Source organism: Stenella coeruleoalba (assembly GCF_951394435.1).
Source record: "Stenella coeruleoalba genome assembly, chromosome: 1".
Classification (NCBI taxonomy): Eukaryota; Metazoa; Chordata; class Mammalia; order Artiodactyla; family Delphinidae; genus Stenella; species Stenella coeruleoalba.
In genome coordinates, this window is record NC_137169.1 from 102,047,208 (window position 1) to 102,073,922 (window position 26,715).

The following is a 26,715-nucleotide window of genomic DNA, read 5'->3' on the forward strand; positions in this document are numbered from 1 at the left end:
GTTTCCTTCGTAATCCTATATATTATATTTTATGTATTTATAAATTGAGTAGTGGTTCATGAGCTTAATCAACTGCCAAAGTGTAGATGGGACAAAAACGTTAAGAAGCCCTTTATTAAATCAATCTTAATTGAGGCTGGAGATTCTACCGCGCCTAGAAGACCAATAGACAAATAAGCAGATAGTTTCAATGTAATGGTAAATATATAACAGAGGATACAAGTACAAAGAACAATGAAAAGAAGGACTAATTCAGAGAGGGCTACAGGTGATATTTGAGCTGACCCTTGAAAGATGAATAAAGTTGAAGAGACCTTTGTTCATCTGGTCCAACCCCGCGTCCAGTCCCCGAGTTACCTCTACAGCATTCCATCACATGGAATCCGACCTCTGCCTGGAGGCATGCATCCAGACGTTGGCTGGAGCGGGAGGTGGAGGAATGAGGAGGAGAGAAATGCGACAGATGGAGTCACTAGGCAAAGGGCAGGCCTGTGTTTATGCAGCCGAAGGAAGACAAGATGGAAGGGAAAGAGAAATAAGACCCCAGGGCCTGTGGGCTGGGGTCACACAGAATGAAACAAAGACCCTTGACTTGGGGGATCAGTCAAACCTGGATTCCACACTCCAGTATAATCTGTGTTACCTTAGACTACTATTTAATCTCTTTGAGCCTGTTTTTGTCACATGTAAATATGAATTAAAACCCATATTTCAGGGCTGTGAGGAATCAAGTGATAGAGCATGTGGAAAATTACCCTGCATCGAGTAGGCAGTTGATAACTGTCAGAGCCTCTTCCTTTCAGTTTGCCCAAAGCCAGCCTTGCTAACCTCTTCCCTTGGGTAAGAAGTTGACCTTGATTACTCATTGTCTGGGCCCGGTAATAATGACTAGATTTATTAACTTCTTATTATGTGCTTGACCTTGTGCTAACCTTGTCTCTTTTCCTCCTTGCAACAACTTATGAAGCTGGAAATCTCTATTTTACAGGTGAGGAAACCGAGGCTCAGAGACATTAAGCAGTATCATTTGCCCAAGGTCTCACGGCAAGCAGTGGTAAAACTGGAACTTAAAGCCAGATAGGGCTGACTAGGAAGCAGCTGGAGACGACGCTGTTAGGTAAACTTTTAATTCATGCCTATCAACATTTGACCAAAGCTCAAGAATGCTGTGCTTTAATAAATGATGTTTATAAACACCAAAATAAACAAAAGCAAAACAGTAGGTCAGACAAGTGAAAATCCTTAAAAGAAAGATCCTCTAAATAAACACTTAAGAATAATGACTGCAATCTCTTGGGCACTGGAGAATATCATCATTGTTCCCAGACAGCCGAAGGCGACAACTATAATAAGACTTGAGATTCTGCACTTCTTTCGGGTTGTGATTAAAGTCGCCCGGGATGGTGGTAACATCTCGCCTCACAATCTGTGCACCCTGACACTAAGTATGGACATCCCAATCACAAAGACTAATATTTGTGTAGTGCTTACAGTTTAGTAAACTTTCTCATTTACAGGGTATCTGCTGACACAACCCTGGGAGATGTATAGGGTCAGGGTCATTTGTGTTCTCATAATAGGAACGTGAGGCTCAGAGAAGCAAGGTGACTTGCCCAAGGTCAACAAGCCAGTAAAAGACAGAATCATGATTTAAACTCCATCTTCTGACCCCTTTCCTAGGGCTATCTCCACCTCCACTGGCATTTCCATCCATAGTCCAAACTAGAGAGGAGAGGGAGGCTCAAACTTCTAGACTCTTGGGATTTGTGTAAATTTTGGCAAAAAGGCTGGTCAATGGATTGGAAGGAAATGGAAGATAGTATTCATGATAAAAGCAAAAATCTAGCATTTCTTGAAATAACTGCTTTATTGAGGTATAAGTCATATACCATAAAATTCACCCTTTTAAAATGTACAATTCAGTGGTTTGTAGTATACTCACAAAGTTTTGCAACCATCACCACTAATTCCAGAACATTTTCATCACCATTGAAAGAGACTTCATGGCCATTGCAGTCACTGCCCATTCCAGGTCCTTTCACCCCCTGGAAACTACTTATCTATTCTGTTTCTGTGAATTTACACTATTGTATATTTCTTATAGCTACAGTCATTCAGTATGTGGCCTTTTGTGTCTGGCTTTTTCCACTTACACCATCATGTCTTCAAGTTTCATTCACATTGTAATATGTATCAGTACTTCATTCTTTTCCTGGCCAAATAATATTCCATTGTATGGATATACTGCATTTTATTTATGCATGTATCAGTTAACAGACATTTGAGCTGTTTCTACCCTTTGGCTATTTTGAATAATGCTGCTATGAACGTTTGGGAGTAAGCTTTGTATGGACATACATTTTCACTTCCCTTGGTGTATACCTAGATGTGGAATTGCTGGGTTATATGGTAACTGTATATTCAGCTTTGTAAGGAATTTCCAGAATAGGGCAGTTCTTTATTTATTTCTTTATTATTTACTCTACTATTCTATTTATACTATGTCCAAAGTGGCTGAACCATTTTACATTCCTACCAGCAGTGTATGAAGGGTTCCACCTTCTCCACATCCTCCCAACTTGTGTTATTATCAGTTGTTTATTATTATTATTATTACTCTCCTAGTGGGTGTGAAGTGGTATCTCGTTGTGGTTTTGATTTGCATTTGCCTGATGGCTAATGACCTTGAGCATCTTTTCATGTGCTTATTGGCCGTTTGTGTACCTTCTTTGGAGAAATGTCGATTCACGTTCTTTACCCACTTAATGGGGTTGTCTTTTTATTGTTGGATCATATATTCTAGATATCAATCCCTTATCAAATATATGATTCGCAAGTATTTTCACTCATTCAGTGGATCATCTTTTCACTTTCTTGATAGCATCCTTTTAAGCACCAAAGTTTTTTAATTTTTATAAAGTCCAATTTACCTGTTTTTTCTTTTGTTGCTTGTACTTTTAATTTCATGTCTAAAAAATATTGCCTAATCCAAGATCACAAAGATTACACATACGTTTTCTTTTAAGAGTTGTATACTTTTAGCTCTTACATTTAAGTTCATGATCCATTTTGAGTTAATTATTACATATGGTGTGAGGTCAGTATCCAACTTCATTCCTTTGCATGTAGATATCCAGCTGTGTTAGCACCATTAGTTGAAGACTGTTCTTTCCCCATAGAATTGGCTTGGCAACCACGTCAAAAATCAACTGACCAAAAATGTGAGGGATTATTTATGGACTCTCAATTCTATTCCACTGATCTCTATGACCATCCTTATTCTAGTACTGCACTACCTTGATTACTGTAGCTTTATAGTAAGTTTTAAAATTGGGATGTGCGAGCCCTCCAGCTTTATTCTTCTTTTTCAAGATCACTTTGGCTATTCTGGGTCCCTTGCATTTCCATGGGAAGTTTAGGATCAACTTGTCCATATCTGCAAAGAAAAAACAAAAGGAACTAGGATTCTGTGTGGGGTTGCTCTGAATCTATAGATCCATTTTGGAAGTATTGCCATCCTAACCATATTGTCTTCCAATCCATGAACCTTGAATGCCTTTCCACTTATTTAGGTCTTCTCTAATTTCTTTCAATGATTTTTATAGTCTTCAGTGTACAAGTCTTACATTACTTTTGATAAATTTAGTCCTAAGTATTTTATTCTTTCTGATGCTATTGTAATGGGATTGCTCTCTGTGATATTGTGATCTATAATATGAAATACAAATTTGGTCTTCATCCTCATTCCTGGTACATAGCTCCCCAAACCCTTGTAATTTCCTAAGTAGTTAGAACAATAGGGACATCTTTTGTTACAATAATTGGGTTTTGTCCTCAGTTCCTGATGTGGCTTCAGAGAGATAAGGGTAAAATGTTATTCTTGTTATTCATAACAAGCCCCTTTCAACCACTTATGTTAATGAGGGGACTCTTGGAAAGCCCCTTAGATGGGGCTGGTTGTCAGGAGAACCAACCATGATTAGAAGGCTACAACTTTCAGTCCTACCCCGTACCCTCTAGGGGGAAAGAGGGACTGGGGGTTGAATCAGTCATCAATGGCCAATGATTTAAATCAACCATGCCTATGTAGTTAAGCCTCCACAAAATCCCCAAAAGATGTGGTTAGAGAGATTCCAAGTTGGTGAACACGCAAAGCTACTGGGAGAGTGGAGAGCTCAGAAAAGGCATGAAAGCTCCACACTCTTTCCCACATCTCTTCCAACTGGCTGTTCCTAAGTTGTATTCTTCTATAATAAGCAGGAAATTTAGTAAGTAAAATGTTTTCCTGGGTTCTGTGAGCCACTCTGGCAAATTAATCTAAACCAAGGAGGATGTTGTGAAAACCTGTGATCTATAGCCAGTTGGTCAGAAGCACAGGTAACAACCTGGACATGCAATTGGCGTCTGAAGTGGGGGAGGGAAGCAGTATCGTAGGACTGAACACTTAACCTGTGGGATCTGATACTATCTCCAGGTAGATGGCGTCAGAATTGACTTAAATTGTAGGACACCCAGCTAGTGTCACAGGATTGTTTGGTGTGGGCAAGCCCCTCACACACATTTGGTGACCGCAGGAGTCAGGAGTAGTGTGGTGATAGTAGTGTGGTGAGAGTAAAGGAGGCACAAAGAAGGAGTGTGTTTTTTCTTTACACTTTCCAAATTTGATTTTTGAGCTGTTCAGTGCTAATGTGTAGAAATACAATTGATTTTGTATCTCATATCCTGCAACTTTGTTGAACTCATTTATTAGTTCTAATGATTTTTATTAGATTGGATTCTTTAGAATGCTTTACGTACAAGATCATGTCATCTGCAAAAAAAAAAAAAAAGGTATTTTTACTTCTTCCTTTTCTATCTGAATCCCTTCTATTTCTTTTTCTTGCTTAATTTCTCTGGCTAGAACCTCCACTACAATGTTGAATAGAAGTGGCAGTAGCACTTGCCTTGTTCCTGATCTTAGGGGAAAGATTTCAGTATTTCACCATTAAGTATGGTGTTTGCTGTGGGTTTTTCATCGAAGGCCTTCAGTAGATTGAAGACATTCCCTTCTATTCCGAGTTTGCTGAGTATTTTTATCATGAAAGCACATTAGATTTTGTCAAATGTTTCTTTTGCATCTGTTGAGGTAGTCATGTAGCTTTTGTCCTTCATTCTATGGAATGGTGTATTATACTAATTGATTTTCATATGTTAAGCCACTTTTGTATTCTTGGGATAAATCCTACTTGATCGTGTATATGATACTTTTTATGTTGCCGGCTCATTTTGGTAGTACTTTGTTGAGGACTTTTCCATCTATATTTTAGAGATATTGGCCTATAGCTTTCTTTTCCTGCAATGTCTGTCTGGTTTTGATATCAGTGTAGTAACAGCTTCATTGAATGAATGATGAAGTATTCCCTCTTTTCTATTTTTTGGGGGGAGAGTTTGTGAATCATTTGTGTTAATTCTTCCTTAAAGATTTGTTAGAATTCACCAATGAAGTCACCTAGGCCTCAGCTTTTCTGTGTGTGGGAAGTTTATTTAATTAATAATTTAATATCTTTACATATTATAGATCTATTTAGATCATCTATTCTTGGTTTAAGTAATTTGTAACTTTCTAGGAAGTTGTTCATTTTGTCTGTGTTATCTAATTTGTTGGCATAAAATTGTTCATAGTATTCCTTTATCATCCTTTGTATTTCTGTAAGATTGGTAGTAATGCCTACTATTTTATTCCTGATTTTAGTAATTTGAGTATGTTTTTCTTGGTCAGTCTAGCGAAACATCTCTTAGTTTTGTTGGTCTTCAAAGAACCAACCTTTCATTTCCTCGATTTTCTCTAACCCTTTTTTTATTCTATTTTTCATTAATTTCCACCATAGTCTTTATTATTATAAAATGTACTTGTTTGTCTCAGTAACAATTTTTGTCTTAAAGTCTATTTGCCTGGTATTAGTAAAACCATTCCAGCTCTCTTTTGGGTACTGTTGGCGTGTTATATCTTTTTCCATCCTTTCGCTTTCAACCTATTTGTGTCTTTGAATGTAAAATATGTCTTTTGTAGATAGCATACAGTTGGATTGAGGTTTTCCATCCATTTTTCCAACCTCTGCTTTTTTATTGAAGTTTTAGTCCACTTACATTTAAGTAATTACTGATAAGATTTCATTTGTCCTTTTGCTATTTTTTTCAGTATGCCTTATGGATTTTTTGTTCCTCTGTGCCTTCATTACTGCCTTCTGTGTTAAATAGAAATTTTCTAGCATACAACTTTCCCTTGCTCTCTCTCTCTCTCTTTCTCTCTTTCTGAGAAGAAGACAGAGAGACAGGGGAGAGGGAGAAGGGTTGAGAGAGAGAGAGAGAGAAATACATAGATATAGAAACACATTTACATACATATATATGTGTGTGTGTATTTTAATTAATTTATTTTTTCTTCGTGGTTGGCCTGAGGATAACAAGATCTTAACTTAAAACAACATAATTTGGATTAACACCCTGCATTTTTACAGCACATTCTCACTTACATTTTTAAATTTAATTCTCGGGAAGGAAAAAGTAAAAACTATGGGCTGGAAACTCTTTCTCTATCATGGCCTAAGTACCTGTTGGGAGCAATGTTACTCATACATAATGCTTCTCTGGGGGCAAATTATAGCCACATGAGAAAGATCCCTCTGATTCCAGAGTATAGCTTTTCACGGTAATCATAACACCTTTACATGGACTTTCTAACTTCCAAAATGCATTCACATACATCAGTGATTCTCAAAGTATGGTCTAAGGATCCCTGAGTTTTCCTGAAACACTTTCAGGTGTCCTCAAAGACAAACCTATTTTTGTAATAATGCCAAGATGTTATTTGCCCTTTTTAGCTCTCATCCTTTCACAAGAGTACAGTAGAATTTTCTAGAGGTTACATGGCATGTGATATCATAACAGATTGAATACAGAAGCAGATACAAGAATTTACTGTCTCCATTAAGTCAGGCATTAAAGATATTTGCAAAACTGTGAAGCCATGCTATCCTTCTCTCTAAGTTGTTTTTGAGAATATAGTGATATCTCATAAAATATGTCCTTTATGTTAACATATCATGGTTTATTATTATTAATTTTAAATGAGATTTTTTTTAATTTCCCAGTTTTAATTTATAGTGTGGTAAATATTACTAGATATAACACATTTAAACAAAAGCTTGTTTGGGCTCTTGATAAATTTTAAGAGTATAAAGGGGTCCTGAAACCAAAAGTTTTTGAGAACTGCTGACGCATTATCTCACTTAACCATCCCAACATGTGAAAAGTAAGACAGGTTCAATCACTTACCACTATGGCTCCTTGGATGAGAAAACAGAGACTATGGACCTAGGACTATACCTGGAAGGACTGGCTTTGATGGGAAGGCAGTCGATGATTCTAAGGCCAGAACCAAACCAGTTAACTGGAATGATTGGACTGACACTAGTGGGAGCTCTAAGCTCTTGATGGCCATTGACATGGTTGACCTCTCCCAGGCTTGAATACTCTCTCCACGTTGGCTTCCATGACACCATGTTCCTAGTTTTGCAAATGGCTCCTCTGCTTCAACCTGCCCTTTAACTATTGCTATTACCCAACATTCTATCCTCCACCCCCTTCTCATCTCTCTCTGTAGTCTCCCTGGAAGAGCTCACCCACCATTACATAAGATGATTCCCAAATGTGTCTCTCTAGCTTATATCTGTCTCTTGAATTTCAAGGCTAAGTACTGGATGTGTCTACCTGGATATCCCTCAGATGTTTCAAACTCACATGCTCAAAATTCTCTAATCACTAGGTGTTCAATACATTGTGCTAGGCACAGGTATTGTGACAGTGAATAGGACATAGTCCCTGTTCTTAAGGAAACAGCAGTCTAGTAGAGTTGATCAGTTTGTCCAAAACCAACTTCTGTATTTTTGGGTCTGGTTATTATTATCAACACTGGCCCAGTTACCCAAGACTCCTCCTTCTTCCCCATCCCCTCCATCCAGTGAGTCACCAGGGTTTATGCATTCTATTTCTGTAATGTCTTTCCAGCCTTCACTTCTCTCCATCAGTACTGCAACTCCCTGGGATGAAGCATTCCTCATCTCTCTTATGAACTATTTCAATAATCTCCTAGCCACTCTCTTGGCCTCCCATCTCATCCCCATCAAATTCACACTGTACATTGCTGCCTGAGTGATCATTTCATAACCTCAAATCTGCTCTCCTTGCTACCATGCTAAAACTCTTCAATGACTCCCTCTTCCCTGTAAAATAAAATTTGAACTCATTAGCCTGACTCGTAAGTTTCTCCAGGTACTGACCTTTGCTTCATTTCCTATCACTCCTCTGAATGTATCCAAGACATTTCAAATGGTGTTTCTGATAGCAAAAATACTCTCCCTAATCACCTGGTCATCCTTCGTGACCCTTCTCAAGTATCTTCTCCTCTGTTAAAATTTTTATGACCTTCCTAAGAAGTCTTGGTCTACCACTATCTTTTGCATGGGTCTCTCTTCATTATAGTACTTATCACACTGTCTTATAATTTTTATCTCCACAACTATCTCCCGCTCTGGACAGAACACCTTGATGGCAGGCGCTGTGTCTTATTCACCTTGGTGCCACCTGTCCTGGCCTAGTGCCTGGCAGAGAGTGGGTATTAAATAAATATTTATTGACTTAATAAATATTTGAAGGTCTGTAAAATATGGATCACATCAAAACTTCTTCCCATTTTCTAAGTTTAAAATTCCCTTCCCATTTTCCACACAACCACCCAAGCCCAAAACATGGTTGTCTCTATTAATAGACACCACTCTTCCTTATTCCCTATAGCCAGAGTCACCAAGTCCAACTTACTCTGTTTCTGTAATCTCTCTCCAGTATGTCAGTTGCCCTCCGTTACCACATTTAGAGAAGTCCTCTATCCCTTATGAACACTGTACCCATATTTTCAACCTCAAAAATTGGGGCATGGAATTTTCATGACACCTCCAGATATGAGGTATTCTGAGAAACAGATGTAAATTCTAAACCGTTAGCATTCTTTAAATGTTTCAGTGATTTCCAGGGACAGCAGTAGAGAATATTTGAAATCACAATGCTATTAAGAATTCAGGTTGGGTGGTCATTTAGCCTGGATTGCAAGGTTCTTAGGCCTCTGTTTTAAGAGTCTCAGACCTTAAGCTATCGAACATCTGGGTGACAAAGGACAAATGCACAGGCAAGGATAACTAAAAATACAATACTGTAAGTACCAAATAAGTGAAGAAGTAATTGAGAAGAGAAATACAGAGGAGATATGACCTGAGCTGGGCTTTAAGGTCATTGTTACAGAGGTGTGCCAGCTCACACCTAAATGTGCCCGTGTGGAAACACCTCAACTCCAGTCCCCACTGATGGAACTGGACCCTTGTCTACCAGCCAAGGTTGACCGACCTGACTGGAGAAAGCTGATGCAAGGGCAGTTCTTCCTTGAGCAAGCTGAGATCTATGACTTGGACCAGCATCAAAAGATAAGCTATGTCAGTTAGATTCCCTTCTGGAATCTGAAATTGGGAAACCAAAATGGGAGATCTGGCAACACAGGCAGTTGCTAAAAGACTTGCCTCGGGCGTTAGCTTCAGGTAAAGATGGGACTGGAAAGTTCAGGGCAAGTCAGAGCCGCGTGTAAGCCAAGATTATGAGGAAATAGAAACAAAGAGCAGACAGAACCAGCTGTCAGTAAAGGAGCCAGCACTCAAGGTAAGTGGCAACAGCAAAGGAAAAGGGAGACCTTGCCCCGGGACAAGAGAGGTGAACCGGCTAGTCCCTGAAGCCACCTTGGAACTTAAAGTCTTGTCATCTGTAGTCCAAATCTATGTTGTAGCCTTACAGCCACTTCTTAACCTTCTTTTCCTGGTGATTCTTTTGAATGCAGTTCCTTGCAACCTGAGAGCTAAACTGAAATAGATTCAACCAAGCAGAGTGGAGGGGAAGAGAATTCCAGGAGCCCAGGTCAGTATGGATGGTGCACAAAGATTGAATGTCTCACGGACTACTCAGGGAAGGGTGGAAAGGGATTTTAATTTCTTAGGTGGGAGATGAAAGTGACTAGAACATCTTCAATTTTAAATAAGCAAAATTGGTATCTGACAAATGAATGCATGAATGTAGGTTAAGGCCAGAAAGTACACAACTTGGAACAACAGGTTCAGGACTTTAGACTTGATACTATCAGCATTAGGAAACCTCAGCAGTTTGGAACAGGAAAAAGATACCATTGGTATGGTGTTTGAAAAATCTTGAAGGTCTTGGGAGACATTCCATTTGCCAACATTGCAGCATGCTAGTCCCAGTTCCGCCAGGATGGTTTGAACATGTATGGGTAACGTCTGGCTGAGAGCAGAACAGAAAAGCAGCGCTACTGATTAGGATGGCCTGAGGGAGGCTTCCACTCAGACAGCCTAGAAGCTAGGAAAGAGAGCCGAAGACCTCGGGCCTGGCACACAGCTGTGCAAAATGCTGCACCTCTTTCTAACCGACTGGCGATAGCTATAAGATCAGTGAATGTCACCTCCATGTGCAAACCTAGGCATGCTCAATTCTAAATGGGCCCATTATGACAAGGACTGCCGGGCCCCCGTGGACTTCCATGTAGAACCCAGATGTCAGCTGTCTCCTCATCCTCTGTACCAGCTGCTTGCAGCAGCTGTCTGTTTCATATCACGTCAACATGAACTCAGATCTCAGCAACTCTTTAAGTGCACCAGCCCCTCCCCAAATCTATTCACATCACATTAATGAACAGTGGAGAATCTCCTGACAGTTTCGTGAGGGAATATATATTGCACACCCCATAGCAAACAATTAAAAAGAAGAAACAGACAACCAGATATTATGTTCTGAAAAGCCCTCCTTTGCTGGACAACCCCGGGGGTCTCTTTTTCAGCCCATCCCCCTGGTCTAATCTCCTGGATCCTCTTTCTCCTTCCCAGATTCCTCCTGCTCTGTTATGCAAGGTCATTCTGTCCTGCCCTAGCTGCCATTCCCAAATTTGCATACCCAAGTCCAAAACACAGCTCAGATAAATAAATGTGCTCCATACAGTCACAGGACCCACCTTCCTTGAAATGACAACTGAGGTTATAAACAAAGCAATTGTTGTTACACACACACACACACACACACACACACACACACACACACACACACACAGCAATAAGTATACAGATTAGTAGTTTCCAAAATGGAACCAGCTGTGTTTCCTTGGCCCCATCACTTTGCTCTCTGGGCTTTTGTTTCTTACTCTTTAATCTAAGAGGCATAGGTGGGGCAGTCTGGGTGAATCCCATATGCAGCCCAGCTCTCTCCATTAAGAGTAAAGTGAAGACCTTCAAGATGGCGGAGGAGTAAGATGTGGAGATCACCTTCCTCCCCACAAATACATCAGAAATACACTGCATGTGGAACAGCTCCTACAGAACACCTACTAAACGCTGGCAGAAGACCTCAGACTTCCCCAAAGACAAGAAACTCTCCACATACCTGAGTAGAGCAAAAGAAAAAAACAGAGACAAAAGAATAGGGACGGGACCTGCACCAGTGGGAGGGAGCTGTGAAGGAGGAAAGATTTCCACACACTAGGAAGCCCGTTCACTGGTGGAGACGGGGGGGGGGGGGGGGGGGGGGCGGGGGGGGGCGGGGGCGGCAGGGGGAACTTCAGAGCCATGGGGGAGAGCGCAGCCACAAGGGTGCGGAGGGCAAAGCGGAGAGATTCCCTCACAGAGGATCGGTGACGACCAGCACTTACCAGCCCGAGAGGCTTGTCTGCTCACAGACCAGGGCGGGTGGGGGCTGCGAGCTGAGGCTCGGGCTTCGGAGGTCAGATCCCAGGGAGAAGACTGGGGTTGGCTGTGTGAACACAGCCTGAAGGGGGCTAGTGCACCACAGCTATCCGGGAGGGAGTCCAGGAGAAAGTCTGGAACTGGCTAAGAGGCAAGAGACCATTGTTTCGGGGTGCGGAAGGAGAGGGGATTCAGAGCACTGCCTAAACGAGCTCCAGAGACGGGCGCGAGCTGCGGCTATCAGCGGGGACACCAGAGACGGGCATGAAACACTAAGGCTGCTGCTGCAGCCACCAAGAAGCGTGTGTGCGAGCACAGGTCACTGTCCACACCTCCCTTCCCAGGAGGCTGTGCAGCCGGCCACTGCAAGGGTCCTGTGATCCAGGGACAACTTCCCCGGGAGAACACACGGCACGCCTCAGGCTGTTGCAATGCCACACTGGCCTCTGACGCCGCAGGCTCGCCCCGCACTCCGTACCCCTCCCTCCCCCTACCCTGAGTGAGCCAGAGCCCCCTAATCAGCTGCTACTTTAACCTAGTGCTGTCTGAGCGAAGAACAGACACCCTCAGGTGACCTACATGCGGAGGTGGGGCCATAATCCAAAGCCGAACCCCGGGAGCTGTGTGAACAAAGAAGAGAAAGGGAAATTTCTCCCAGCAACCTCAGGAGCAGTGGATTAAATCTCCACAAGCAACTTGATGTACGCTGCATCTCTGGAATGCCTGAATAAACAACGAATCATTCCAAAATTGAGGCGGTGGACTTTGGGAGCAACTGTAGACTTGGGGTTTGCTTTCTGCATCTAATTTGTTTCTGGTTTTATGTTTATCTTAGTTTAACATTTAGAGTTTATTATCATTGGTAGATTTGTTTATTGATTTGATTGCTCTCTTCCTTTTTCTTTAATATATAGATATATGTATTTTTTCCTTTTTCTCTTTTTGTGACTGTGTATGTGTATGCTTCTTTGTGTGATTTTCTCTGTATAGTTTTCCTTTTACCATTTGTCCTAGGGTTCTGTCTGTCCACTGTTTTTTTTTTTTTTATAGTTATTAGCACTTGTTATCATTGGTGGATTTGTTTTTTGGTTTGGTTGCTCTCTTCTTTCTTTCCTTTTTTTATTCCTTTTTAATTTTTTTTATTGTTAATAATTTTTTAATTTTTATTTTAATAACTTTAATTTATTTTTTTCTTTCTTTCCTTCTTTTTTCTCCATTTTCATCAGAGCCGTGTGGCTGACAGGGTCTTGGCGCTCTGGCTGGGTGTCAGGCCTGTGCCTCTGAGGTGCGAGAGCTGAGTTCAGGACATTGGTCCACCAGAGACCGCCCGGCTCCACATAATATCAAATGGTGAAAGCTCTCCCAGAGATCTCCATCTCACCATGAACCCAGCTCCACTCAACAACCAGCAAGCTAGAGTGTTGGACACCCTATGCCAAACAACTAGCAAGGCAGGAACACAACCCCACCCATTAGCAGAGAGGCTGCCTAAAATCATAATAAGGTCACAGACACCCCAAAACACACCACCGGATGCAGTACTGCCCACCAGAAAGACAAGATCCAGCCTCATCCACCAGAACACAGGCACCAGTCCCGTCCACCAGGAAGCCTACACAACCCACTGAGCAACCTTAGCCACTGGGGGCAGACACCAAAAACAACAGGAGCTACGAACCTGCAGCCTGCAAAAAGGAGACCCCAAACACAGTAAGTTAAGCAAAATGAGAAGACAGAGAAACACACAGCAGATGAAGGAGCCAGGCAAAAACCCAGCAGACCTAACAAATGAAGAGGAAATAGGCAGTCTACCTGAAAAACAATTCAGAATAATGATAGTAAAGATGATCCAAAATCTTGGAAATCGAATGGAGAAAATACAAGAAACGTTTAATGAGGACCTAGAAGAACTAAGGAGCAAACAAACAATGATGAACAACACAATAAATGAAATTTAAAATTCTCTAGAAGGAATCAATAGCAGAATAACTGAGGCAGAAAAACAGGTAAGTGACCTAAATAAAGAACAGGTAAGTGACCTAAAATAAAAGGATGAAAAGAATTGAGGACAGTCTCAGAGACCTCTGGGACAACACTAAATGCACCAACATTCGAATTATAGAGGTCCCAGAAGAAGAAGAGAAAAATAAAGGGACTGAGAAAATATTTGAAGAGATTATAGTTGAAAACTTCCCTAATATGGGAAAGGAAATAGTCAGTCAAGTCCAGGAAGTGCAGAGAGTCCCATACAGGATAAATCCAAGGAGAAACGCGCCAAGACACATATTAATCAAACTATCAAAAATTAAATACAAAGAAAAAATATTAAAAGTAGCAAGGGAAAAGCAACAAATAACATACAAGGGAATCCCCATAAGGTTAACAGCTGATCTTTCAGCAGAAACTCTGCAAGCCAGAAGGGAGTGGTAGGACATATTTAAAGTGATGAAAGGGAAAAACCTACAACCAAGATTACTCTACCCAGCAAGGATCTCATTCAGATTCAACAGAGAAATTAAAACCTTTACAGACAAGCAAAAGCTAAGAGAATTCAGCACCACCAAACCAGCATTACAGCAAATGCTAAAGGAACTTGTCTAGGCAGGAAACACAAGAAAAGGAAAAAACCTACAATAACTAACCCAAAACAATTAAGAAAATGGTAATAGTAACATACATATCAATAACTAACTTAAATGTAAATGGATTAAATGCTCCAACCAAAAGATATAGACTGGCTGAATGGATACCAAAACAAGACCCGTATATATGCTGTCTACAAGAGACCCACTTCAGACCTAGGGCCACAAACAGACTGAAAGTGAGTGGATGGAAAAATATATTCCATGCAAATGAAGATCAAAAGAAAGCTGGAGTAGCAATTCTCATATCAGACAAAATAAACTTTAAAATAAAGACTATTATAAGAGACAAAGAAGGACGCTACATAATGATCAAGGGATCAATCCAAGAAGAAGATATAACAGTGTAAATATTTATGCAACCAACATAGGAGCACCTCAATACATAAGGCAAATGCTAAGAGCCATACAAGGGGAAATTGACAGTGACACAATCATAGTAGGGGACTTGAACACCCCACTGTCACCAATGGACAGATCAACCAAAATGAAAATAAATAAGGAGACAAGCTTTAAATGATACATTAAACAAGATGGACTTAATTGATATTTATAGGACATTCCATCCAAAAACAACAGAATACACATTTTTCTCAAGTGCTCATGGAACATTCTCCAGGATAGATCATATCTTGGGTCACAAATCAAGCCTTGGTAAATTTAAGAAAATTGAAATTGTATCAAGTATCTTTTCTGACCACAATGCTATGAGACTAGATATCAATTGCAGGAAAAAAAATCTGTAAAAAATAAAAACACATGGAGGCTAAACAGTACACTATTAAATAACCAAGAGATCATTGAGGAAATCACAGAGGAAATCAAAAAATACCTAGAGACAAATGACAATGAAAACACAATGGCCCAAAACCTATGGGATGCAGCAAAAGCAGTTCTAAGAGGGAATTTTATGGCAATACAATCCTACCTCAGAAAACAAGATAAATCTCAAATAAACAACCTAACCTTACACCTAAAGCAATTAGAGAAAGAAGAACAAAATAACCCCCAAGTTAGCAGAAGAAAATAAAACATAAAGATCAGATCAGAGAGAGGTAAAAAAGAAATGAAGGAAACAATAGCAAATATCAATAAATCTAAAAGCTGGTTCTTTGAGAAGATAAACAAAATTGATAAACTATTAGCCAGACTCATCAAGAAAAAAAGGGAGAAGACTCAAATCAACAGAATTGGAAATGAAAAAGGAGAAGTAACAACTGACACTGCAGAAATACAGAGGGATCATGAGAGATTACTACAAACAACTCTATGCCAATAAAATGGAAAACCTGGAAGAAATGGACAAGTTCTTAGAAAAGCACAACTTTCTGAGACTGAACCAGGAAGAAATAGAAAATATAAATAGACCAATCACAAGCACTGCAATTGAAACTGTGATTAAAAATCTTCCAACAAGGGGGAATGTGAACTGGTACAGCCACTATGGAGAACAGTATGGAGGTTCCTTAAAAAACTACAAATAGAACTACCATATGACCCAGCAATCCCACTACTGGGCATATACCCTGAGAAAACCATAATTCAAAAAGAGTCATATACCAAAATGTTCATTGCAGCTCTATTTACAATAGCTAGGAGATGGAAACAACCTAAGTGTCCATCATTGGATGAATGGATAAAGAAGATGAGGCACATATATACAATGGAATATTACTCAGCCATAAAAAGAAACGAAATTGAGCTATTTGTAATGAGGCGGATGGACCTAGAGTCTGTCATACAGAGTGAAGTAAGTCAGAAAGAGAAAGACAAATACCGTATGCTAACACATATATATGGAATTTAAGGGAAAAAAAATAATGTCATGAAGAACCTATGGGTAAGACAGGAATAAAAACACAGACCTACTAGAGAATGGTCTTGAGGATATGACTAAACTACCCAAAGCAATCTACAGATTCACTGCAATACCTATCAAACTACCAATGGCATTTTTCACAGAACTAGAACAAAAAATTTCACAATTTGTATGGAAACACAAAAGACCCCGAATAGCCAAAGCAATCTTGAGACAGAAAAGCGGAGCTGGAGGAATTAGGCTCCCGGACTCTAGACTGTACTACAAAGCTACAGTAATCAAGACAATATGGTACTGGCACAGAAACAGAAATATAGATCAATGGAACAGGATAGAAAGCCAGAGATAAACCCCGGCTCATATGGTCACCTCATTTTTGATAAAGGAGGCAAAAATAGACAATGGAGAAAAGACAGCCTCTTCAGGGCTTCCCTGGTAGCGCAGTGGTTGAGAGTCCGCCTGCTGATGCAGGGGACACAGGTTCGTGCCCTGGTCCGGGAAGATCCCACATGCCGTGGAGCGGCTAGGCCCATGAGCCATGGCCGTGGAGCCTGTACATCCAGAGCCTGTGCTCCACAACAGGAGAGGCCACAACAGTGAGAGGCCCGCATACCGCAAAAAAAAAAAAAAAAGCCTCTTCAATAAGTAGTGCTGGGAAAACTGGACAGCTACATATAAAAGAATGAAATTAGAACACTCCCAGACACCATACACAAAAATCAATTCAAAGTGGATTAAAGATCTAAATGTAAGGCCAGACACCATAAAACTCTTAGAGGAAAACTTAGGCAGAACACTCTATGACATAAATCACAGCAAGATCCTTTTTGACCCACCTCCTAGAGAAATGGAAATAAAAACCAAAAGAAACAAATGGGACCTAATGTAACTTAAAAGCTTTTGCACAGCAAAGGAAGCTATAAACAAGACGAAAAGACAGCCCTCAGAATGGGAGAAAATATTTGCAAATGAAGCAACTGAGAAAGGATTAATCTCCAAAATTTACAAGCAGCTCATGCAGCTCAATATTAAAAAAACAAACAACCTGGGGCTTCCCTGGTGGCGCAGTGGTTGAGAGTCCGCATGCCGATGCAGGGGACACGGGTTCGTGCCCCGGTCCGGGAGGATCCCACGTGCTGCGTAGCGGCTGGGCCCGTGAGCCATGGCCGCTGAGCCTGCGCGTCTGGAGCCTGTGCTCCACAACGGGAGAGGCCACAACAGTGAGAGGCCCGCGTACCGCAAAACAAACAAACAAACAAACAAACAACCCAATCCAAAAATGGGCAGAAGACCTAAATAGACATTTCTCCAAAGAAGATATACAGATTGCCCACAAACACATGAAAGGATGCTCAACATCGCTAATCATTAGAGAAATGCAAATCAAAACTGCAGTGAGGTATCATCTCACACCAGTCAGAATGGCCATCATCAAAAAATCTACAAACAATAAATACTGGAGAGGGTTTGGAGAAAAGGGAACACTCTTGCACTGTTGGTGGGAATGTGAATTGGTTCAGCCACTATGGAGAATAGTATGGAGGTTCCTTAAAAAACTAAAAATAGAACTACCATATGACCCAGCAATCCCACTACTGGGCATATACCCTGAGAAAACCATAATTCAGAAAGAGTCATGTACCACAATGTTCATTGCAGCTCTATTTACAATAGCCAGGACATGGAAGCAACCTAAGTGCCCATCGACAGATGAATGGATAAAGAAGATGTGGCACATATACACAATGGAATATTACTCCGCCATAAAAAGAAACGAAATTGAGTTATTTGTAATGAGGTGGATGGACCTAGAGTCTGTCATACAGAGTGAAGTAAGTCAGAAAGAGAAAAACAAATACCGTATGCTAACACATATATATGGAATCTAAAAAAAAACAAAAAAACAAAAACGGTGGTTCTGAAGGACCTATGGGCAGGACAGGAATAATGATGCAGACGTAGAGAATGGACTTGAGGACACGGGGAGGGGGAAGGATAAACTGGGACGAAGTGAGAGAGTGGCATGGACATATATACACTACCAAATGTAAAATAGATAGCTAGTGGGAAGCAGCTGCATAGCACAGGGAGATCAGCTTGGTGCTTTGTGACCATCTAGAGGGGTGGGATAGGGAGGGTGGGAGGGAGGGAGACGCAAGAGGGAAGACATATGGGGATATATATATATGTATAGCTGATTCACTTTGTCATAAAGCAGAAACTAACACACCATTGTAAAGCAATTATACTCTAATAAAGATGTTAAAAAAAGAGTAATATGAAAAGACAGTGGGGGGTGAAGAAGCCAGCTATATAAACTCTATGTGTTGGGGGAGGAGGAGAGGGATAGTGGGAAGGGAGGAGAAGGGATAGGAAAGATGGGGGCAGGCAGGGTCGCCGTGGCGGGGTGAATGTAGGGCTGCTCCCTCCAGCAGGCACGATGCAGCCCAAATGCAGAGCACGGAGGAGAAATGGCTTTGTCTCGGCGGCCGCCCACGCTCTGACTGCATTAAGCCTCACGCTTGGCCCAGGATGACTGTTTGATGAAGGAGATGCAGCATCCTACAGGGGCCAACAGTCTCAGGGAAGAGAAGAGCTCAGCAGAAAGTGCACCCAGCTTTCCAATATGCTCGTCTCTCATCAGCTTTCTTTTTCAAGTGCATTTTCTGGACGCTGTTTTCCTTCTAAGCTATCTGTTGGCTTCTCAGTAAGCAAGAAGGGGGGGAAATCCAACCACAGTGACAGCCAAGTGGCCAGTTTCTGTGGGAACACCTATGGATGTCTACTGTACTGGGCAAGAAGAGAACAAAGTCGCTTTTATCTCCAGCTTTCCAAAAGCCTTTGTGTGCTTTAGAAGCTGGTTATTATTGCATTATTAAAGCCCCAGTGAGCCGAGCCAAGGCGTGGATACGCTAGAGCTGTCCCAGGCAGTTTCAGCTAGTTCAGAGTTCTCATCCTGTGACCTAACCTGACTCCTGGCCTGCCGTCCATCGCATCCCAGCGAAGGGGGAGCGGGAGGGGGAGGCCAGGCCTTTAGAGAAGGTGCCTCGGGCTTCCGACCAAACTGGTCTGTTCGGTTCCCAGGAATCATTTTGAGTATAGTCCATTTTGCCAATATTGTGTTTCTTAAAGCACCAGCAGTGTAAACTGAGGGGAGAAACGGTTGCGTAAGGACATACATATCTCATACCAGATTTTCCTGGGTTTCAGCCAACAGGTTGTGCGGGTGAGGTTGGAAGGACGAAGCGTTCAGGTCTGTGTGTCACTGGGGTCTGGGGATGAGGGCTGTGGTGAGGACAGGCTGGGGCATAGTTTGCTGAGAGCAGATTTGCTCCGGTTTGTTGCAGATTGCTAATCACAACACCTATGAGCTTTGTCATGTGTCCCAACCCCTACTTTCACAGAGGAGAGGAAGCCCAAAGAGGCAAGGTGACTTGTCCGGGGTTGCACAGTGAATCGGTGTCCTGCCAAGCTCTCCACAGCCTGGACACGTGCTGAGCACATGTGGTGTTCGTGCTCCAGACCTGCAGGCACAGGTGCCCTTTCAATGGCAGTTTCACATTTCACGTTAGTGTTTGGGCAGAGAAGCCCCCGGAAGGTGCAGACTGTCCATTTCACTGGGCCTTGCATGGCAAGCAGCAAGGCTCAGGCACAGGTAGGAGCTTATGTTTCCGGACAAACCCTGAAAAAAAGATCGACGTCACATCTTCCAACCAGCTCCAGTGTGCTTACTCTCAAGTAAATGTGGCAAAACAGTCCAGCTGGAGAGGCTTCAGAATGATAGCACAGCAGAGGGCTGCCACGGATGGCTGTGCAGACCACGCCTTCCACAAAGGGCCTGGATGAGGGGCTGAGCAGTAGCCCGAATCCAGCCTGCCTTCCGCTAACTGGGCCCTACCCTGGTACAGAGCTCCTATCTTTCCCATCTCATGAAGACTTCCCCTTTGAGTAGGAAATCTTCCCTCTCTGCCGGCCCTTCTTCTGTCCTTCCCTTCTACCTCATTCCTATTCACTAAAGGTTTCACTTTTTTTTTTTTTTAATTTATGTTTTTCAGATTCACTTGTTAAGCTGTAATCACCAAACTAGTGACGAGCCCTGCTCACGCTGCACTGTTTGAAACCACTGAGCCCATCTTCAGGCTGCCCGTTCCACCTTCTGGACATGGTCTTCCCATGGTGCATCTGGCTACCTCTGTTCGTGTGCGGCTTCCTCCAAGAAGCCTTCCCTGACCATTACCTTTTCCCCCACACATCCCACCTCAGGAGTGAGGGAGGTCTATCGCCCACAACATCCTAGGTACAACCTTGGGGAGCTTTTGATACATTGTGGAATGATCTATTAATAAGCTCATCTTCTCCTTAGATCTGCCCTGTCCGATATGGTGGCCACCAGCCATATGTAGCTATTGAGCACTTAAACCGGGTCTGATCTGAATGGAGATGTCTTGTAAGCTACGTACCACATGGGAAATGCTTAGTATGAAAAAAGTAACCTAAAATATATCATTGATAATTTTTATATTGATTACATGTTGAAATGACAATATGCTAGATAAATTGGGTTAAATTAAATGGCTGATTAAAATTAATTTCACCTGTTTCTTTTTAACGGGGCTACTAGAAAATTTTTAATTACCTGTGTGGCTTGCATTATATTTCTGTTGGACAGCACTGCTTAGACTGTAAACCTCTCTAGGCCAGGGACCCTGTCTTACTTATCTTTGTACCCCCAGCACCTGATGCAGACACACATTTGGATGCTGAGAAAGTGGCAATACAGTTGTCACCTTTGTCACTGTCACTGCCTACCTGTCTATCTCCACCAGGGTGCTTTGTGTGCCCTGAGCACAGAGACCGTGCCCCACCTAGCACAGCGTTCGACAAGAGGCAGACGCAGAAGAAATGTTCAAGAATAAGGTAGAGGAAGTATTTTATCGAAATATGTAAGAAGGGTTTCTTTTCATTTAATCTTGCTGTTTCATTCCACTCGGGGACCGCAGACAGGATACGGCAACTTTGTAGGTGGGAAAGAGCCCGGTAGCTGCAACATCCTGACTGGATCTTTCTGAGTTAAGACAGGGGAAGTGAGTAGAGGAGGAGCTGGTACAACCACAGGGAGAGCAGCTGCACCCCATAGCCAGCCCAGCGGTCTGTTAGATGAGGGCCAAACGTCTTAAAAGTCAGGGATTAGAAAAACCATTCTGGGTGATGCAAATGAACAGAGGACGAAGGTCATGGAATATAGAGACTAACTTTCACGACCACATCATTTAATAGCTTAGCCTGTCCTCTTAGGTACTGACCAGTGGATGGTAAATTTTAAAAATCTTTACATATTTTTTGACTATAGAAATAAAGCTGGCCCATTGTAAAAAAAAAAAAAAGAAAAAAGAAAAAATGATTTTTGAAGCCCAAACCTCACAATTATATAGAAACGTTTCAAGTGAAAAATCAAAGTCCTCTGTGACCCACTCCAAAGCAAAACCCAACAACCACTAATAACACATTGGTATTCTTCCTTCTAGGCTTTTCCATTATGCAGATACTTTTTTGCTTTTTTGTTTGTTTTTTTCCCCATAAATCAGATTATATTCTAAATAACATTCTGCAACTTGCTTTTCAAACGTAGAGCTATATTGTCCACGTTTCCTCATGTCACTATATAAAAATCTATCTGTTCTTTTTAGCTGGACCAGAGTGTTCCATTTATTCAAATAACCCCCTTGTCACTGGACATCAGCAATAAAGACAAACACTTTTTTGCTCTTGCAGACAGGCTGCAGCAAACATCCTCAGACACATCTTGGCGACTTTTGTGTTTCTATAGGAACAAAAATAGTTTCATTTATGTCCTAATGAAGATGGTGCTGCTAATCAGAATAGGACCACCCACATTAGGAAAAGAACAAACAGATCGGGGTGGAGGTGCAGGGAGGGGACGGTGATGGTAATGGTGGGTTTGGGGCCTGGTGGCAGTATTTTTGTCGTAGTGAAAGAAAAGTCCATTTAGCATGAATCTCATTTTCCAGCTCGAATTCTAAAACTGTTCCTTTTAAATTTAACCTGAAAGCTCAATTTTGGATCAGCTTGTGGAAAGTTCAAGAACATTCTCTTACATATATCCCAGTAAGAACTGTAATTGGATATGTCCTTCGGTCTGGCATTCACTGGGTCAAGCTTCCACTTTTTCCTACTGAAGGACTTACGGGTTCTTTAATTACACAGGTAACTGTGGTTTGAAATTCAAAACAACAGTATGTCTCTCATAGTTCTCCTGAGAGAGAAAAATTCCAATGGTAAACAGTGCCCTTAGGGTTTCGTGTCCCCCACCAAGTGCCTCTAGAGGCCCTCCTGGCTTTACCTTCTATACTAATAGGGCAGACAAGTCACTAATCTCTCCTAGCCTGTGACACGGTGCCGCCTACTTTATTATTATTGTCAGGAATAATGTATGAATCATTACAGTCAGGATTACAGATAGTGTACGTAAAGCACAAGAACAAAGTACACGTTCAAAGTATGGTGACTAGTATTATTTTCAATTTAAACTACTAGGATTACATAAAAAACAAAAGAGATAGAAGTCAAAAGCAGTGAGGAGGAAGGAAGGGCCAAAGAATATTAGTAGTCACTTTGAACGTTTTTATTGCAGAAACTTCGATATGTCTTTTCCACAGTGCCGGGAACTAACGTCAGTGAAGGTAGCACCATCTGCCAAGTTCTGTGTGACGGATTTTACATATATCATCCTACTTAATCCTCCCAACAGATTTATGAGGTAAGTCATCTTTTCCCATTTTACAGGTGGAAAAACTGAGACCCAGGTTTACTGGGGGTTTTTTTGTTTGTTTTTTTTTTTGGTTTTTTGGGTTTGTTTTTTTTTTGCCGTACGCGGGCCTCTCACTGTTGTGGCCTCTCCCTTTGCGGAGCACAGGCTCCGGACGCACAGGCTCAGCGGCCATGGCTCACGGGCTCAGCCGCTCCGCGGCATGTGGGATCTTCCCGGACTGGGGCACGAACCCGTGTCCCCTGCATCGGCAGGCGGACTCTCAACCACTGTGCCACCAGGGAAGCCCCCAGGTTTACTCTTTAAACAGCTTTCTCAGACTTATCAATGAAGTAAGTGGATAAGCTGGTATTAAAACTCAGAGCAGTTTGCCCCAAATCTACACTTGTCTGGGTACCAAGCTGCTGTCCACAGCATTGGACTGCCTCATGAAGCCCTAACAGATGCTTGTCTCCTGCACATCTTTCTTCACCTGACCCCACTTCGATCTGAGGCAGATCCAGGACTTCCCTCTTGCCTTGTTTGATTCTCTACTGTATCAGTCAGGACTCTCAGTTGCAAGGGACAGAAAGTCAAAGCAAACCGGCCTCAGCACATCAGGGACATGTGCTCATGCACATGAAAAGTCCGAAGATCGACTTGGGCCTCAGGCATGGCTGCACTCAGGGGCTCAGATAGTGTCAACAGGCTCTGTCTGTCCTCCCCAGCCCCCTGGGTTCTAGGACTGGCTTTACTCTCAAAGGAGTCTCTCCTTGGGGCAGAAATCACAGCCCCACCCAAAAAAGAGCACCCTTCCTTTCTCCCAGTGTCCATATTGTCCATATATTAAACCTTAGTGAAAATTCACATGCCTATTCCTCAAACAGTCACCATGGCTGGAGGTATGGTGTATCCTGCTGGCCAGACCCACCCCTGTGGCCAGGGAATTTGGGGTCACCCTTCCCTGAGTCACAAGGAATAGTTCCCCACAGAACATAGGGTTGGCAATGAAAGGAAGGGCAAAAGGAGTCCTCAATAGACCGAAGCCACAGATATCCTCTGCAGAATTCTTGTTCTTCACTCAGCAACACTCACAAACTCTGTCTTTTGCCTGGAAAAAACCTCATACTTTAGATACATGATTTCATAATGGTTTGTTCTTTTGTACATTTCTCTTGCATCATTGTGTACAGTGTCTACAAGAGGTCTGCAAATCCCATTGGACATGCTGTATCCTGCCCCCTCTTTCCACCTAATCATCATAACAGCATTATCATTTTTGATGCTTTGGGCTGAAGTTTGTAGAAAGCTCTAGTCAAAATGGCTTAAACAGTGAGGAAAATGTCCTTACCCACCCATGAGGAAGTCCCAGGTAGGGCAACTCTAGGTTGACTGAGTCCACACCTCAGACTCTCTCCATTTCTCTCTCTGCCATCCTCAGGGTGTCAGCTCTGTCCTCTGTGCTCCTCTCCAGGTTCCAGGATGGCCATACAGTCCCGGGTACCACACCCAGATGAGATAAAATCCTGTAGAAGAAAAAACTGGCTGCCCTGTATTTCGTTTGCCAGAACTGAGTTACCTGGCCTGAGAGGTCCAATAGATGTGGCAAGTGAAGTTTACCTTTTAGTTCATTCAAATTTGGTAAAATCAGGGAATTCCCTGGTGGTCCAGTAGTTAGAACTCAGCGCTTTCACTGCCAAGGGCCCGGGTTCAATCCCTGGTCGGGCAACTAAGATCCCACAAGCTGCGTGGTTTGGCAAAAAAAAAAAAAAAAAAAAGAAAGAATTTGATAAACTCAAAAGTACATCAGTCACACTAGCCATTTTTCCATGATCAGAGACACTTCTATTGGACACCTCTCTATACCAGTCACTGGCAAGGAGAATACAATTACTATGATTGTCAAGTCAAACATCAATAGTAGAGTCTGCCATTGGTACCTAATAAGTTTCAATTTTGTGCATTGACTTTGCAGTGGGCTGGGAATGCAAGAAATGTATACTCTAGCGAGGGTGATGGACACATACACAGACCACCACGATAAAGGGTGACTTTCATAAATGCTAGAAGACTAGAACCAACCAAAGGGTTCTGAGTGTTCCACACAAGGACAGATTGTTCCTGGCAGGGGACAACAGGGAAGGCCAGCTTGAGAGCATTTACGTGGCAGCAGTGTATAGGGTGGATCTGAGAGCTTAGTTAAGAGGCTGTTGCCATAGTCCAGACAAGCAGAAATGAAGATTAAGAAAGAATGGAAAACGGGACACAAACGTGGAGAGCTTTTCCTTAAGAGTCTGAGTTCCACTGAAAGTTAAAAGCCAGACTGACTTTGTAAAAAATCAGAATTTCAGAATATTTCAAAGAATTGTTTTTCTTCAAGTTCATATTGTAAAACAAACCATGAAGATAAATTGGAAAGGGACCCCAGGACAACTGTCCTTTGTGTGAGATCTGAGCCTTCCATGAGAAGTTTACCTTTATTTATTTAATTGGCCGCATCAGATCTTAGTTGCTGCACATGGGATCTTCGTTGTGGCATGCGGGACCTTTTGTTGCAGCACTCAGGCTCTTCGTTGCGGCACACGGGCTCTCTAGTTGTGGCGTGAGAGCTTAGTTGCCCCGCGGCATGTGGGATCTTAGTTCCCCGACCAGGGATCGAACCCGTGTTCCCTGCATTGGAAGGTGGATTTTTACCACTGGACTGCCAGGGAAGTTCAAGAAGTTTACCTTTAATGAGACATTCTCCCTTTGGTCATCAGACCATCTCCTATATTAGTTGACATCCATGGAAATACATGTTTATTATGACGCAGTAGTCCAAATGTAGATTCAAATGTTATGTTTAAATTGGAACAAGAGCGATGGGTTTTTGGTGATGCCATTTCCGGGGATTACTGGGTTGCTTTGTCAGGGGTGGCTTGGCCCGGGGATGATGGGCTGCTGTGGGCAGAAGACTGATTACACTGAGTTAGCATCAACCAGTCTCTTCCCCGAGCAGCCCGGTATAGCAGCAGACCTACTCCAGCGTGTGCCACTGCAGTTGCTTCTGCTGGAAACTGTGGATGAAACTGTCAGCCTTCCCTTGACCAGGCCTGGAGGGCTCCTCGCTTCTCAGTTGCCCAGAGGACACCCCTACCTCCAACCTTGTAAGCACGTGCCACACCCTGTCCACGGTGCTGAGAGCTGTAGCTCTTTCTTTTCCAGGAACTGGAGACTGCCCTTCACCATGAAGTCCATGAAGCTTAACCTTCAGGGCCTCTCATTTGCATAGGCCCCTTCCACGGCCCCGGCAGGAGTCTCGCCAATGGGTTCACATGGTCTTATGTTTTTGTAAAACTTACCCGAGTAATACATTTTCCTTGCAATTGATTAAGAATACTGCTTCTTACAGTATTCTGAGTGCAGATACCCACTCCCTCACACAACTCTAGGTGGAGTAACATTGGAGGAGCCCCGGGCATTTTCGGAATCCAGTTAAGGGGAAGGTAAGTGAAGGAGAAGTTTAGTTTGGGTTTATGAGGCTATATTTGTGTGGGTCACAGTCACTTCCATGTATAGTCGTATTACTGCCAGCCGTCCCAGAGAGGAATGACTTTCTGAAACACTCCTATCACCTACCCTGCCAACACCCTCACCATCTTAGTTCTCAGGTACAGCACCTCGGTC

At 42.4% G+C, this 26,715-nt stretch overlaps 2 long non-coding RNA genes across 7 annotated transcripts in view; both read left to right on the top strand.

Moving 5' to 3' along the window:
- The first annotated feature begins 856 nt into the window (after window positions 1-856).
- On the top strand, window positions 857-13,241 carry LOC307184622. Its single transcript, XR_013827775.1, has 3 exons — window positions 857-1,117; window positions 9,917-9,993; window positions 13,049-13,241. It is a non-coding gene; the product is annotated as an uncharacterized lncRNA (long non-coding RNA).
- Window positions 13,242-20,227: 6,986 nt separating this feature from the next.
- The window catches only part of LOC307192036, a 31,136-nt gene continuing 24,648 nt past the window's right edge, over window positions 20,228-26,715 (top strand). For 2 of the 6 annotated variants that reach the window (XR_013829923.1, XR_013829924.1), the window contains exons 1-4: window positions 20,228-20,580; window positions 21,017-21,200; window positions 22,936-23,061; window positions 26,481-26,534. This is a non-coding gene — a long non-coding RNA (uncharacterized lncRNA). Of the gene's footprint in view, window positions 20,581-21,016; window positions 21,201-22,935; window positions 23,062-26,253; window positions 26,535-26,715 lie in introns of all 6 variants that reach the window. The other 4 variants (XR_013829922.1, XR_013829926.1, XR_013829927.1 and 1 more) reach the window with 4 other exon arrangements.